The sequence below is a fragment of the Bos javanicus genome, chromosome 11 (assembly GCF_032452875.1).
Source record: "Bos javanicus breed banteng chromosome 11, ARS-OSU_banteng_1.0, whole genome shotgun sequence".
NCBI lineage: Eukaryota > Metazoa > Chordata > Mammalia > Artiodactyla > Bovidae > Bos > Bos javanicus.
In genome coordinates, this window is record NC_083878.1 from 70,611,508 (window position 1) to 70,625,822 (window position 14,315).

Below are 14,315 nucleotides of genomic sequence, written 5' to 3' on the forward strand. Positions count from 1 at the left end.
CCCTTACAATATCCTCCCACCAAGTAGCCATAGTTGAGCACCTCCAGTAAGCACGAGTGCCCCTCCTTTGAGTATTTTATCTTTGATTAGCCTTGTTGAAAAGTTCTTCCTACCTTGAGAGCTAAAATGCTGTATCCTGCATCTCCTCCTTAATGGGTTCCATTTCTCCCCTTTAGACTTCAGATCATGCGCAACTCCAAGGAATCCAGGACAAGCATGCTCAGTGCTCCTAAGCTGCTCCGTATATGACTCTGTTAATATCCATTCACCAGCATTTTAAGGGCCTCTTTATGGTGCATCCCAGCTTGTCTAGAACTCTCTTAATTGTGACGCCCAGGAATGAATGGGATGTCCTGTTGAGTGCAGACAGGAGAGACTGCCTGCCACCTCTTTCTTGGTCTTGTGCTTCTATTAGCATAGCTCAAAATATGAAAGTACTCATTTGCAACAGTCACATCACATTGTCGAATCAGGTTGAGCATACTGTCAACTAAAATCCGTAGTGCTTATGCAATATGTAAACACCATGACCATCCCACAGTCCCTGGTCAGCTGCCAGTCTCTTTGTCCCCGCAGGTCCAGCACCTCATAAACTCTCAGGAGAACGAAGTAACACAGATGCTTCCTCCTCCCTTTGAGGTTTCCTGCCCCTTCTCCCTGCTCTCACCACACCCAGTTCTTGTCTGACCCCACCCACCTGTTTAACTGGTTGAAAGAAGGAAGGCAATCTGCCTTTGGCTGACTTTAAGGAACTGTAAGTAAATAAGACTTTATTGGAGGTGGGGGGGGGGCTCCAAAATCACCGCAGATGGTGACTACAGCCATGAAATTAAAAGACTCCTTGGAAGAAAAGCTATGATCAACCTAAACAGCATATTAAAAAGCAGAGACATTACTTTGCCAACAAAGGTCCGTCTAGTCAAGGCTATGGTTTTCGCAGTGGTCATGTATGGATGTGAGAGTTGGACTATGAAGAAAGCTGAGCGCCGAAGAATGGATGCTTTTGAACTGTGGTGTTGGAAGACTCTTGAGAGTCCCTTGGACTGCAAGGAGATCCAACCAGTCCATCCTAAAGGAGATCAGTATTGAATATTCATTCGAAGGACTGATGTTGAAGCTGAAACTCCAATACTTTGGCCACCTGAGGCAAAGAACTGGCTCATTTGAAAAGACCCTGATGCTGGGAAAGATTGAAGGCAGGAGGAGAAGGGGAAGACAGAGGATAAGATGGTTGGATGGCATCACCGACTCAATGGACATGAGTTTGAGTAAACTCTGGGAGTTGGTGATGGACAGGGAGGCCTGGTGTGCTGCAGTCCATGGGATCTCAAAGAGTCAGACACGACTGAGTGACTGAACTGAACTGAACTGAAATAAGCCCAATTGTCAATGAGCCACAGAAACTCATAAAGTTCTCTATGTAACAAAAGTTGCTATACTTTCCACCTATACAGTTCACTTTTATTGCTGATTTAAATTATCCCTCTGAGAACACACTTTGTGGGTGACAGGGTGTGGCTGGCTGGGTTGTTCCTCACTATAATTAAAGTCTGTGTTAGAACCAGCCAGGCAACTGGCTTTTTCTGCCTTACCCAAACATTGTCTAGTTCATTGGCAAATTCCAAGGATACGAAGCCATTAGAGAAAGAATCTCCCACTCACCTGGTTGCCTTTACTCAAAAAACTGAAGTTACTCCCTAACCCATGATCAAGGATGCAAGCACTCATTGGAGTCATGCTTCTTGGAACACCCCATGGGCTATACAGTTCTCAAACCAAGAGTTGGACTGGGCACTGATATGGAGCCAGAATTTGGAATGTGAACCACCAAAGGGGTGGGAAAGCACATGGGGAAATGGTCCAGCCGAAGCTGCTGAGATTCAATTATATCTGAAGGCACAACAAGGTTCTTGGACAATATAGCAATAATCTGCAAGTCCCAAAAGTTGACTAGAATCAGTAGTCAGCATCAATGTGGAGACAGGGGCATTACTGACTCATTATGCTCATTATGAGCACAGTTTGATTCCTATCTTTTGGATCTTAGTTGTTTTCACTTTACCAATGAAGACTCAGACTCCAGGAGGCTGTGGAACTCACTCACTGTATCCTCGGACAGAAATAGGATTCAAATCCAAGTCTGTGTAACATGAAGGCCTGTGATGATTCACTGTGTTGTATTATCTACACAGGTGTCCTTTGGGGACATTCAGGACACAGGAATGCTGCATGAGTAGCAGGGATCTTTGAGAAATTCGGGTAGACAAACAGAACATTAGCATCTGAAAGGTCTGTTCAGTGCCTAACAGGACTGCAGTCCATGAGAAAAGAGTGGGGGAAAAAAAATCAAAAGAACACAATGTTACTTCCTGTATATGGGCTCAGGGTTGGATATGATTCACAGTGGAGGAAGACAGGGGCTCATTTCCAGAATGCAAGTGAACAAGAGACATCTAGCTATTAGAATTGGCATGCCAGATTGGAGCCCAACTAGCAGAGGTAGTTCTCATGTGGCACTAGTGGTAAAGAACCCACCTGCCAATGCAGGAGACGTAAGAGACATAGGTTTGATCCCTGGGTCAGGAAGATCCCCTGAAGAAGGGAATGACCCACTCCAGTATTCTTGCCTGGAGAATTCAATGGACAGAGGAGCCTAGTGGGCTGCCATCCATGGGACTGCAAAAGAGTCAGACACGACTGAGCAATTAACACACACACACACACACATTTAACAAAGAGGTAGTTAAACATAGAATATCAGAACAGCATATAAAATCAACAGAATCAACTATTAGAAGTTATAGGCCAGGGTAACAAACAAGGTTGCCAAATACAAGATCAGTTTCTAAAAATCAGACGTTTCTACTTCAGCAGTAAGCACCCAGGAAATATAATAGACCATAAGAGACCATTCACAATATCAATAAAACTCTAAAGCATAATATTAAGAATTAACCTAGCAACTTACAAGATCTTTATGGAGAAAATTTTTAAGTTCTATTTAAGGACATAAAAGAAGATTGAATAAATGAAGACATACTAGGGATAGGATGACTTTACAGTGTAAAAAATGTCCATTTAATCTTTAAATTCAATGTTATACCAACCAATATTCCAACAGGAACTCAAATTTTAAGAAACTTCAATAAAGTTCAATAAAGAAAACTTCAATAAAGAAAAATCAAATGTTAAATAAATCAAATCAATTTTGAAATTTGAGAGAAATCCTACCCTGGCAGATAGTATGTCATTACTACATAGGGATAAAAATAGCATGATACTTGTACAGGAACAAACTGAACAGCCACACAAAATAGAACACTCAGAAGCAGACCCTGGCACCTCAATATATGTAAATATGGGACTGCAATCTAACGAGAAAAGTTGCAAATTATTTAGAAGGTGGTTTGGGGAAAATGAGCTTAATTTAAGAAGGAAAAAATAGAGTTGAATGCCCCGTGTCTACCATATTCAGAGTGAACTCCAGATTAATTAAAGATCTACATTTGAAAAGTAGGTAGAAAGTAGGAGAGATGTGGAAGAAAATCTTTATGTATGTGGGGTAGGGATTTACTTCATAAAACAAGATTGCAAAAGCACAAACCTTCAAACTAAAGACTAGGAGATTTGGCTGTATCCCCATGGTTTTTCTTCAGTGAAGAATACCATGGAAAGAGTTAACAGCTGACAAATTGGAAGAAAACAGATATTCAAAAGCAGCAAGGGATTCATATCTAAAATATGTAAGTAACTTTTGCAAATCAATAAAAAGACATCAAAGAACCCAACATAATAATAAAAAAAGCGGGGGGTGGGGGGTAGGAATAGGCGAAGTCACAGAAGGAGAAGCTAGAATGGCAAACATTCATAGAAGAGACGCTCAAACTCACTAGTAATGAGAGAATGGAAAGACAGATGGTGTGATATTGCTGATAGCCACTGGTTTGCTGGTATATATAGGAGTTGAAGGAGAGTCCTAATTTGTAGTGTTTGCTAATTTCCAAGGTACAAATACTCTCACCCGTGATGATTTCAAGCTTCCAAGCTTCCAGTGTGAAGCCACTGAAAAGTAATTGGGAAGAAGTGTGCTCCATCAGTTCTCATGGGTCAACTCCAACATGTCACTGCTTTACCCATCAGCCTGGCAAAATTCAAAGATACTCTCCAGCGCTCGCAAAGATATGGGGAAATGGGAAGCTTCAAGCACTGTTGATGGGAATTTAAACTGCTAAATACATTCTGTAGAACAATCTGGTAATATTTAGTGAAAAATTATCAGCATTCTTTATGACTCAGCAGCCACCTTTGTAGATACACCTCAGAGAAACCCTTACAAGGGTCCTGTAGGAATCTTGTTCATGTGGTTTCCATGAAGCCAATTTCTCATTTACTAGGTAATCTTATCCAGTCCATGGCTCTAAATACCGTCTCTATTTTCATGATTCCAAAACGTCTGCCTCCAGTCCTGAATTTCAGACATGTATTCAACTGCCTACTCGGCTTCTAATCTAGAATATGCTTTAGATTAATAGACATCTGTTCATTAATAGGCATCTCAAATATAACATGTTCAAAATAGAACCCTTCCCTATAACCTTCCCATGTCAGTAAATAGCAACTCTCCTCTGCTGTAGGCTCATAAAATCATCCTTCCTTCTTTCATATTTTTGGATTCTACAAAGTAAAGTCCCCCTTGTCATTCTTTAAAAAAAAGTTCATAACATAATTTATTAATGAAGAAATTCATCAACACCACTGAAATCCTTACAAATCGATAGCCACCAGAGATCCCAGGAACTTCCTACTGATGCTTCGTTTGGGCTTGCCTTTCCCTGATCTACCTCTTTTTCTTTCTCAGGACTTCAACTGGGGACTGCCTGCTGAAGATCTCATAAGCCTTATTAATCTGTGGGTCTCATTCCTGGTTGCACTTTCAAATCACCTGGATATCTTTCACAAAATACATAAACACTAAAGACCCTCAGATATTCTACTTCAACTGATCTCGTTTAGATTCAGGCTATTCTATAAGTGTTTTCTCTCTTTTGTTAGCCTGCTTTCCAAGAAGACAATATCAAATGAATTCTTCAAAACCACCTTGTTCCCGTGTGGGACACCGCTTCTGGGGCCCTCCAGTTGGTGCCACTCACAAACATCACGTGACACAACCACTTTTAAATTTTCTTTAGAGTCAAGCGTAAAAGAAGAAGGAACAAAAGGAATTTGTCATAGCATCAGGATCAAAACTCTGTTGTACAAGAGCTAAGTTATTCATACTGGTCACCCAAATTTTTGGAATTTCCTGGTAGCTCAGATGGTAAAGAATCTGCCTACAATGCAGGAAATGTGAGTTCAGTCCCTAGGTTAGGACGATACCCTGGAGAAGGGAATAGCAACCCACTCCAGTATTCTTGCCTGGAGAATTCCATGGACAGAGGAGCCTGGCAGGCTACAGTCCATGGGGTTGCAGAGAGTTGGACACGACTGAGCAACTAACACACACACTCAAATTTTTTTCCTTGGACAGAGGAGCCTGGCAGGCTACAGTCCATGGGGTTGCAGAGAGTTGGACACGACTGAGCAACTAACACACACACTCAAATTTTTTTCCTTGGACAGAGGAGCCTGGCAGGCTACAGTCCATGGGGTTGCAGAGAGTTGGACACGACTGAGCAACTAACACACACACTCAAATTTTTTTCCTTGGACAGAGGAGCCTGGCAGGCTACAGTCCATGGGGTTGCAGAGAGTTGGACACGACTGAGCAACTAACACACACACTCAAATTTTTGGCCACCAAGACACCTCTAGAAACATCTCTAGCACACCAAGACACCTCCAGAAACATCTCTAGCACATAAAAACAGCATCAGGCCAGTTTCAACTAGGAAGTTAGTTCCAATACGCACCCCACCCCCCCACCAAACATACACATTGAAACTGACTCTAATCAAGTTTATAGATGTATCTATCATTCTATAGAAAATGTGAGGCATAAAGGAAAATCACAAACTTTGAAAGGATTCATTCAGCCAAATCCAAACTGTGGGAACTTCTCCAGGTTGAATAACCACTTCCAAAAAATAGCTAAGAGGAATTGGTATAAATTAAAAGAGACATAAGAGCCATCTCTACAACCTAAAATATCACACCCTGTCTGGATCTGGATTCAAACAAAGAAATATAAAAAAACTCTGGAGACAAGGGAAATTTAGTTCAAATTAGATATTAAATGATATCAAGTAATTTTGCTAATTTTGTTAGGTATAATATTAACATGATTTTGTCTTTATTTAAAAAATTCTTATCTGATAGAGATTCATACTAAAGTATATTTAAGATAAAATATTTAATATCTGGGATTTGCTTTAAAATGCTTCATTTTAAAATAAAAAAGTGTATGGTGGCAGGGATAGATGAGAAGAGAATGAAAACGCATTGATAATTATTACAGCCAAATAATAGGAAAATTATTCTTTCTCCTTCTATGTAAGTTTGCAATTTTTTTCCCAATAAAAAGTTTTAAAAGAAGAAGCTTGAGGAGGGCAGAAGTTTTCGTCTATTTCTGTTACTGCTGTAGCTTCAGTACCTACAACAGTATCTGGCACATAGTAAAAATTTAATAAAATATTTGTTGATTGAATGGGCCTGGCTCTTTAAGATTCTCAGTAAAGATAGATCATTGTATGCAAGGAATTTAGAAATCTCAGAAGTTGCCTTTGTATCACATGCATGCACATACTCTGAGGGGGGAGGCATTCATACATCAGTAAAGCTACATGAAGTTGTCTTTCCAGCAGCCATTTACAAAACCAATACAGTTTCACCCTTGTTCACTGTAAATCATCAGCTGCTTTAACAACATCTTGATTAGGGGTTGAGAATGTCAGACCCACTGGAGCTTCCTGAGTGTGGGTAGAAAGCAGCTTGCACCTTGTCAACAATGGATCAAATGACTCACCTAACAAAGAAAGCCACTGACAGGCCAATTAGCTGGTACTGAGTCATGGGGAAGTCTCCTTTGTGACAGAAACAGCACTGATAATAAAATCGGTTCTAACATTCCATATCTAACTGTATTTACAACAGCAGGGAACAGTTCAAGTAAAAATGAATGTGAACTGCTTTTTCAGATTCACACAGGGTTCAACCCAAGAGGAATAAGTTATAGTCTATCTTTTCAAAGCCCGTCAAAATTTTTCATGCAGAATCTTTATCATTATCAAGATAATCACAACCATAATGCACTACTGAATGACAGTTATAAAGGCAACCAAACTGCATATTGATTCATTAAACCACCAGAAAAGTACACTGAGTGCCTCCTACCTTAAGGGCAGCTGTGGTGTAAGATTCACTTGTTTCCTAGTAAAGGAGGGAGAGTGAGCAACCTGGGTTGGAAGCCCAGAATCATCAACCCTTACCTCTGAAACCCCAGCAAATCACTTAACTTCTCTGAGCCTTAATTTTCTCCTTTGTCAAATGACATAAAGAGGGCTTGCCTCCCTGTGATGCCTTGGGAACAAGATCAGATCAGATCAGTCACTCAGTCGTGTCCGACTCTTTGTGACGCCATGAATCGCAGCACGCCAGGCCTCCCTGTCCATCACCACCTCCCGGAGTTCACTCAGTTGAGTGACTCATTGAGTCAGTGATGCCATCCAGCCATCTCATCCTCTGTCGTCCCCTTCTCCTCCTGCCCCCAGTCCCTCTCAGCCTCAGAGTCTTTTCCAATGAGTCAACTCTTCACATGAGGTGGCCAAAGTACTGGAGTTTCAGCTTTAGCATCATTCCTTCCAAAGAAATCCCAGGGCCGATCTCCTTCAGAATGGACTGGTTGGATCTCCTTGCAGTCCAAGGGACTCTCAAGAGTCTTCTCCAACACCACAGTTCAAAAGCATCAATTCTTCGGCGCTCAGCCTTCTTCACAGTCCAACTCTCAACAAATAGCTGGTTGAACACCACAGTGTGTGGCTGGAGTGTGTGTGTGTGGCTATAAGACATGAGCAGGTGAAAAGAACATCAACCACCTGCCAAAGAAACAGTGTCAGTAACTAGGGATTTCCCAAGAGGAAGAGCACACTGCAGGATGAGATGATCTGGAAAAGCTTCAAGGAGGGTATTTATTTATTTTGAAGCTATATATATATTTTTTTAATCTATATTTATTTATTTTGAAGTTATATATATATTTATCCTTGAAGCTGTACATATATTTTTAAAATTTTTGTTGGCGTACAGTTAATTTACAATGTTGTATTAGTTTCAGGTGTTCAGCAAAGTGAATCAGTTATGTGTATACACATATCCACTCTTTTTAAGATTCTTTTACCATATAGATCACTATGGAGTATTGAGTAGAATTCCCTGGGCTGTGCAGTAGGTCCTTATTAGTTATCTATGTTATATATAACAGTGTTATATGTCAATCCCAATCTCCTGATTTATCCCTCCTCCCACCTTACCTCCTGGTAACCATAAGTCTGTTTTCTACATCAGTGACTCTATTTCGGTATTTTGTAGATAAGTTCATTTGTACCCTTTTAAAATTTCTTTTTCCTTTTTGACCACACTTCATGGCATGAACTTCCCCAACCAGGGATTAAACCCATGCCCCTTATAGTGGAAGTGTAGAATCTTAACCGCTGGACCACCATTAAAGTCCTGTAGACTTTTTTTTTAGATTTCACAGATAAGTGGTATCATATGATATTTGTCTTTCTCTGCCTGACTTACTTTACAAGGAAGAGATATATTTTGAAGTAAGTTGAGAGAACAATGAGATCCAGCAATATAAATGAAGAACTAGCATTTACCGAGTGCTTAGTATATGCTGTGCATTGTTCTAGGCACTGACATGAATTATTGTATCCCTGAAGGAGAAATATTTTAGTTTCACTTTCTAGTTGGAGAAATCAGGGCATAGAGTAGTTAGATAACTTTCCCAAGATCGTGTAGTTAGTAGCAGAACCAGCATTTGAACCCAGAGAGTCTAGTGCAAGAGAGTAAATATCTAATGATACTTCACAAGAGAAAGACTTGGAGGCAGAAAAACTAAATTCTCGTTTGTTTGGAAGACAGTAAAGAGTCTAGGTGGAGAAGAGTCTATGGTGCCTACTGGTTGGAGATGAGCTGGAAAGGCAAGGTGGTTGTTTTTGAATGTCACACTAACAGACTGAGAGCCTACCCTGTTGGGATGAGGAAAAGACACCTGAGTTTCTAATGAGGGAAAGATGAAAGAATCTGTCAGCGCTCTTCAAAATGGAAACTACACCTAAGCTTTATGCCCCATATCTGGTATACTCTCTTAATACAAAGCCTGAAACAAAAGTGCATTTTAAAACTCAAGCATTTTGAAGTGAAATTTAGCACCTAAAAATAGCTACCTTGAGAGTCTTAGCCTTTATCAGTTCAATTTCAAACTTTTTTTAAATAGCAAATGATTTTTATAAATGATTTCTTTACACACAGCTTAGTTTTTATATTTAACACATGCTCAATAATGACCTGCATTCAAAATGAGGTTGAAACAAGTTTTACAGATGCCCCTAGGGGATGGAAACCTACTATTTCTGCCTTTTCCATCATACCTCATAACCACTTTGCAGTATAACAAGAAGACCTGCATATCATCATTTTAACCACTTGGTTATTACATAATAATGTAATAATATATTAATCTTTTGGATATGTGCCTATTGCACAAAAGCACTATCTCAGCAAAAAAAATAAACCACCAGCCACTCGGCTTCCCGGGATGCTGTCCATCCGGCAAGGTGCTGATGTGCTTGCTCCCACCATATGGCATTTCATTCCTCTTGGCGCCTTGGTTTCTGTTTCTCCAGCCTCACCCATGTCCTAACTCAGAATCCAAATAAGGAAGTCTCTCCAAGTTCAGCTTGTCATGTGAGGCACCACACAGCTAATAAGGAGCTGCATTTTCACCAGTTTAGAGGCACTGCTGCTATTGATAGTAACAAAAGACTAGCATCTTTGCAAGCAAGGATGGACCTGCGTGCCTCTGTTGCAAAGGCTATGGCCATGCACAAATCTCAGTGGCATCTGAGACTGAGCATCTCCAAGCACACTGCTCCAGTCTTCAGCTCCTGCCATCCAAAGAGGCCCAAGAAAAGAGATATGACAGGTGAGGGGAGCTCCTGGTTCTCCTTTGACAAGCACGTGCTAAATAATTCTAAGTATCATAAATGCCATTAGATACTACCCCGAATTAGGGACATTATAGCCTAACTTAGGCAAAAAATTAAAATTCACAAAAAAGGGGGGTGGGGAGGAGGATAGGATTCTAGGCTTTGAAGTTAGATATAGGGTTTCCCTGGAACCAAGAGGGCTCCCGGGATATGGCACTTTCTGTTTTAAAGCCAGAACAGTACCAGGGATACCAGAACAAGTTGGTCACTCCACAGACAAATGAAAGTTGAAGTTTAATTAGTTTTGGGATCTTGAACAAACAAAATAACCTCTCAAAGACTCAGCTTCCTCATTTGTAAAATGGATATCAGAGTAGTACCTACTATATCACATATTTCTTCTAAGAATTCAATAAGCTATTGTATAAAAAGAACTAAGCACAATGTCTAGTATTTAATAATTGACCAACAAGTATTAATTCTGTATATACAATCAATAATACAAGATAGCTTGTAATGAAAGGCTGAATTAGTTGTTTGTAGAACTAAAAAAAAAAATGAGATCTGAGATAACTGGATTGGGGAATTTCCTGGCGATTCAGTGGTTGAGATGTCATGCTTTCACTGCCAAGGGCCTGGGTTCAATCCCTGGTCAGGGAACTAGGATCCCATAGGTCACACAGAACAGCCCCACAAAAAAGATAATTGGATCAGGTAACAAGAAGTTTCCATAGTGGTAGAGTGAGCAGATAAAAATAGGTTGCCCAATTCAATTTGAAATTCAGATAAACAAGGAATTTTTTCAGTGTAAATATGTACTATACTTTAAAAAAATTGTTATTTATCTGAAATTCAAATTTAACTGGATATCTGGATATTTTATTTGCTTGAAATGGCAACCCTAGATAGAGGAAGTAGAATTCAATTGTTCTTTAGAGGAAGAAGGAAGGGGAAATGCCAGATAGAGGGATACACATGAGCAGCAGTGGACTGAAGACAGGAGCAATGCATGGGTCTTGTAAGTTTTTGGAGAAAACACCTTGGATCCAAGTTAAAGAGCCTAGATTTGATGCAGAATATATGGGAGAGTTAGAGGTAAGGTGCTGGAGTCTGGGGATAAGGTGAGAATCAAGATGAAGAGATGCTTCAGAGAAAGAATGAATAAGACTTTATGAAGGAAAAGAATGGATTCAATATTTTGAACCTGAGTCACTATGAGAGGGACTATGCAGCCAAGGGGATGAAGTATGTGGCCACCTTTATAGTCTGGTAGGTAGTCTGAACTCACCTGGTGGTAACAGGAATAGAGGAGTGGGAAGAGTTGGATGCAGAGAGACATTATGAAGGAAGACAACGTCTGTGGAGAAATTATTGACTAAAATTCTGAATGTGAATGTGTACTTTCACTGTGAAAAAAATTTTTTTAATCCCTGCAGGGTCATTATTGGTGACCTGAATAAGCGGCCTCTTGAGGTCATGTATGGAAGTGATAGTTGGACTGTGAAGAAAGCTGAGCGCCAAAGAATTGATGCTTTTGAACTGTGGTGTTGGAGAAGACTCTTGAGAGTCCCTTGGACTGCAAGGAGATCCAACCAGTCCATTCTGAAGGAGATCAGCCCTGGGATTTCATTGGAAGGAATGATGCTTAAAGCTGAAACTCCAGTACTTTGGCCACCTCATGCGAAGAGTTGACTCATTGGAAAAGACTCCGATGCTGGGATGGATTGGGGGCAGGAGGAGAAGGGGACGACAGAGGATGAGATGGCTGGATGGCATCACCGACTCGATGGATGTGAGTCTGGGTGAACTCCGGGAGTTGGTGATGGACAGGGAGACCTGGCGTGCTGCGATTCAGACACGACTGAGCAACTGAACTGAACTGAGGTAAGTTAACTCAGACGAAAGAAGAAAAAAAAAAAAAAACTGTATTTAATGTCCTATCTGCTCTTCTCTTAGTAGTAAGAAGAGATTAAAGCTATGGGTTTCATGCTTTTCCCTCCTGGCTTTCCCCAGTCTTCAGAGACCCCCACAGAGGTCTCTGCCTGCCAGAAATGACAGAGACCTTCAAAGAGACTGAGTTCAATGCAGCCAGACAGTGGGGCCTAGGGAACTCAGGGCAACTTCCCAGGGGGCCTTGTGTCACTATTTTTGACCTCTCAAGCAAGTTACTTTCTTCCTGATGTGTGTACATGAAATTCTACTCTTGTACCAAATGAAAAAGCTGCAGACCCTTTTGGTAGCTTTTCCCCAGACAGTGTTTCTCTTTAGAAACATTCTGTGGAATGAGCCTGTAATTCTGACTCAAGAAAGCGAAGGGTTCAAAATACCTGCCCTGAGGTATATGTGAAAATCAAATCCCAATGATCCTAAAAGAACCCCTAAAACCCACAAATTCTGGCAAGACTTTGGAATATCTGGAAATCTCATTCATTTCTGGTGGGACTGAAAAATGGTACAACCACTTTGAAACACAGTTTGGTAGCTTCTTACGAAGCTAAGTATAGTGTTACCAAATGATACAGCCATCTCACTCCAAGGTACACACTCAAGTGATTTGAAAACATACATCCATACAGAACATGCACATAAATGTTTATAGCAGCTTTATTTATAAAAAATTGGAAACAACTGAGACATCCTTCAATAAGTGAATGGATAAACAAATTGTGGTACAATGGAATATTATTCAGCAATAAAATGTAGTGAGCTATCAAGCCACACAAAGACTTGGGGGAATCTTAAAAATATATTGTTAACTGAAAAAAGCTAGTCTGAAAAAGTGACATATATGATTTCAACTATATGACATACTGTAAAAGGCAAAACTGGAGACAGTAAAAATATCATTGGTTGCCAGAGGCTGGGGAAGGAGGGAGGAAAGGACAAATAGATGAGGCATGGGGATTTTTAAGAGCAGTGAAATTATTTTTTATAATATTATAATGGTGAAGACACAACATTATGCATTTGTCAAAACTCATAGACTGTACAACACAAAGAATTAACTCTAATGTAAACTATGGACTTTAATTAAAAATAATACATTAATATTGGCTTGTCAGTTATAAAAAGGGAATAAAGGGTAGATTTTGAAGCTTTTTTACTACTCCTTTCAGGTTTTTAGCACTGAACTGACATTTTGACTTTTTGATGCAATTATAAAAGAGGGTGCATTTCTGTAAAACATGTCTAAATTGCCTCATAGTATATGTCCAATCACTGAAACCCCTGTTAATTTGTCTAAAATAATAGTATGCGGGGTTGCCCAGTGATTAGGACTCCACGCTTCCATTGCAGGGGGCACGGGCTCAACCCCTGCTCTGGGAATTAGGACAGAGGAATCTATCGTGCTACCATCCATGAGGTTGCAAAGAGTTGGGCTACCATCCATGAGGTTGCAAAGAGTTGGAGATGACCTAGCAACTGAACAACAAAGCCAAGAGGTGTGGCCAAAAATAAATAAATTAATTTAAATTAGAAAATTAAATAACAGTGTGCTTTGTCCAGGACACTCACCTGTGCCTTACCAGAAATGAGATTTCAAGAGAGGCCCAGGTGGGCACAAGATTCATTTCATGATGAAACTTACCCAAATCATGTCACGGTCTTCTCAACATCACCCAGAAAAAAAATTTTCAATTTCTCATGGGGCTTCCTCAACAAGAGCACAAATTGTTTAGAGTGCTGGTTGGGAGTGTATGGAAATAGGTGTTTTCATAATGGGCTCCCCTGGGCCCATATGCAGATTCCAATTGGAGAAAGCCTGGGTGGTGGTGGCAGGCTTCGATTTGCCTCCCTGGGGTGGAGTCTTCCTTTGAGTACTGCCAGCCTGCTTCCCTACAGGCAGCACATACACAATAATGACATTGCCTGTGGCGCTACGGATACCAGATTTAAAGGGCCAGAGGCCATCAGCCAGGGCCCTTAACCTACCACTGAAGGTCCAGCAGCAATGGCAGAGGAGGGGGAATGGCCCGGCCCTTCACTTCATAGCAAGGAAGAGGGCTAGGAAGCAGAGGAGACTCTCCCAAAGCGAGATGGGAGAATCGATACCCTGACTCATTCTTCTCCCTCTCTCCAAGTTCCTGCCAATATCCCTCAGAAGCAGGAACCCTAAGGCCCTGTCCCACCCACCCCCAAACCCCCCAATCTGCCCTCAGCACTGAG

The 14,315-nt window shown here is 40.8% G+C and overlaps 1 protein-coding gene across 1 annotated transcript in view; it reads right to left on the reverse strand.

The window, feature by feature from the left end:
* CLIP4 (CAP-Gly domain containing linker protein family member 4) overlaps positions 1-13,984 on the reverse strand; it is a 78,491-nt gene extending 64,507 nt beyond the window's left edge. The window contains exon 1 of the mRNA XM_061432938.1: positions 13,738-13,984. The gene's annotated coding sequence lies outside the window, so the exon portion shown is untranslated. The remainder of the gene's footprint in view (positions 1-13,737) is intronic.
* Positions 13,985-14,315: the final 331 nt, after the last annotated feature.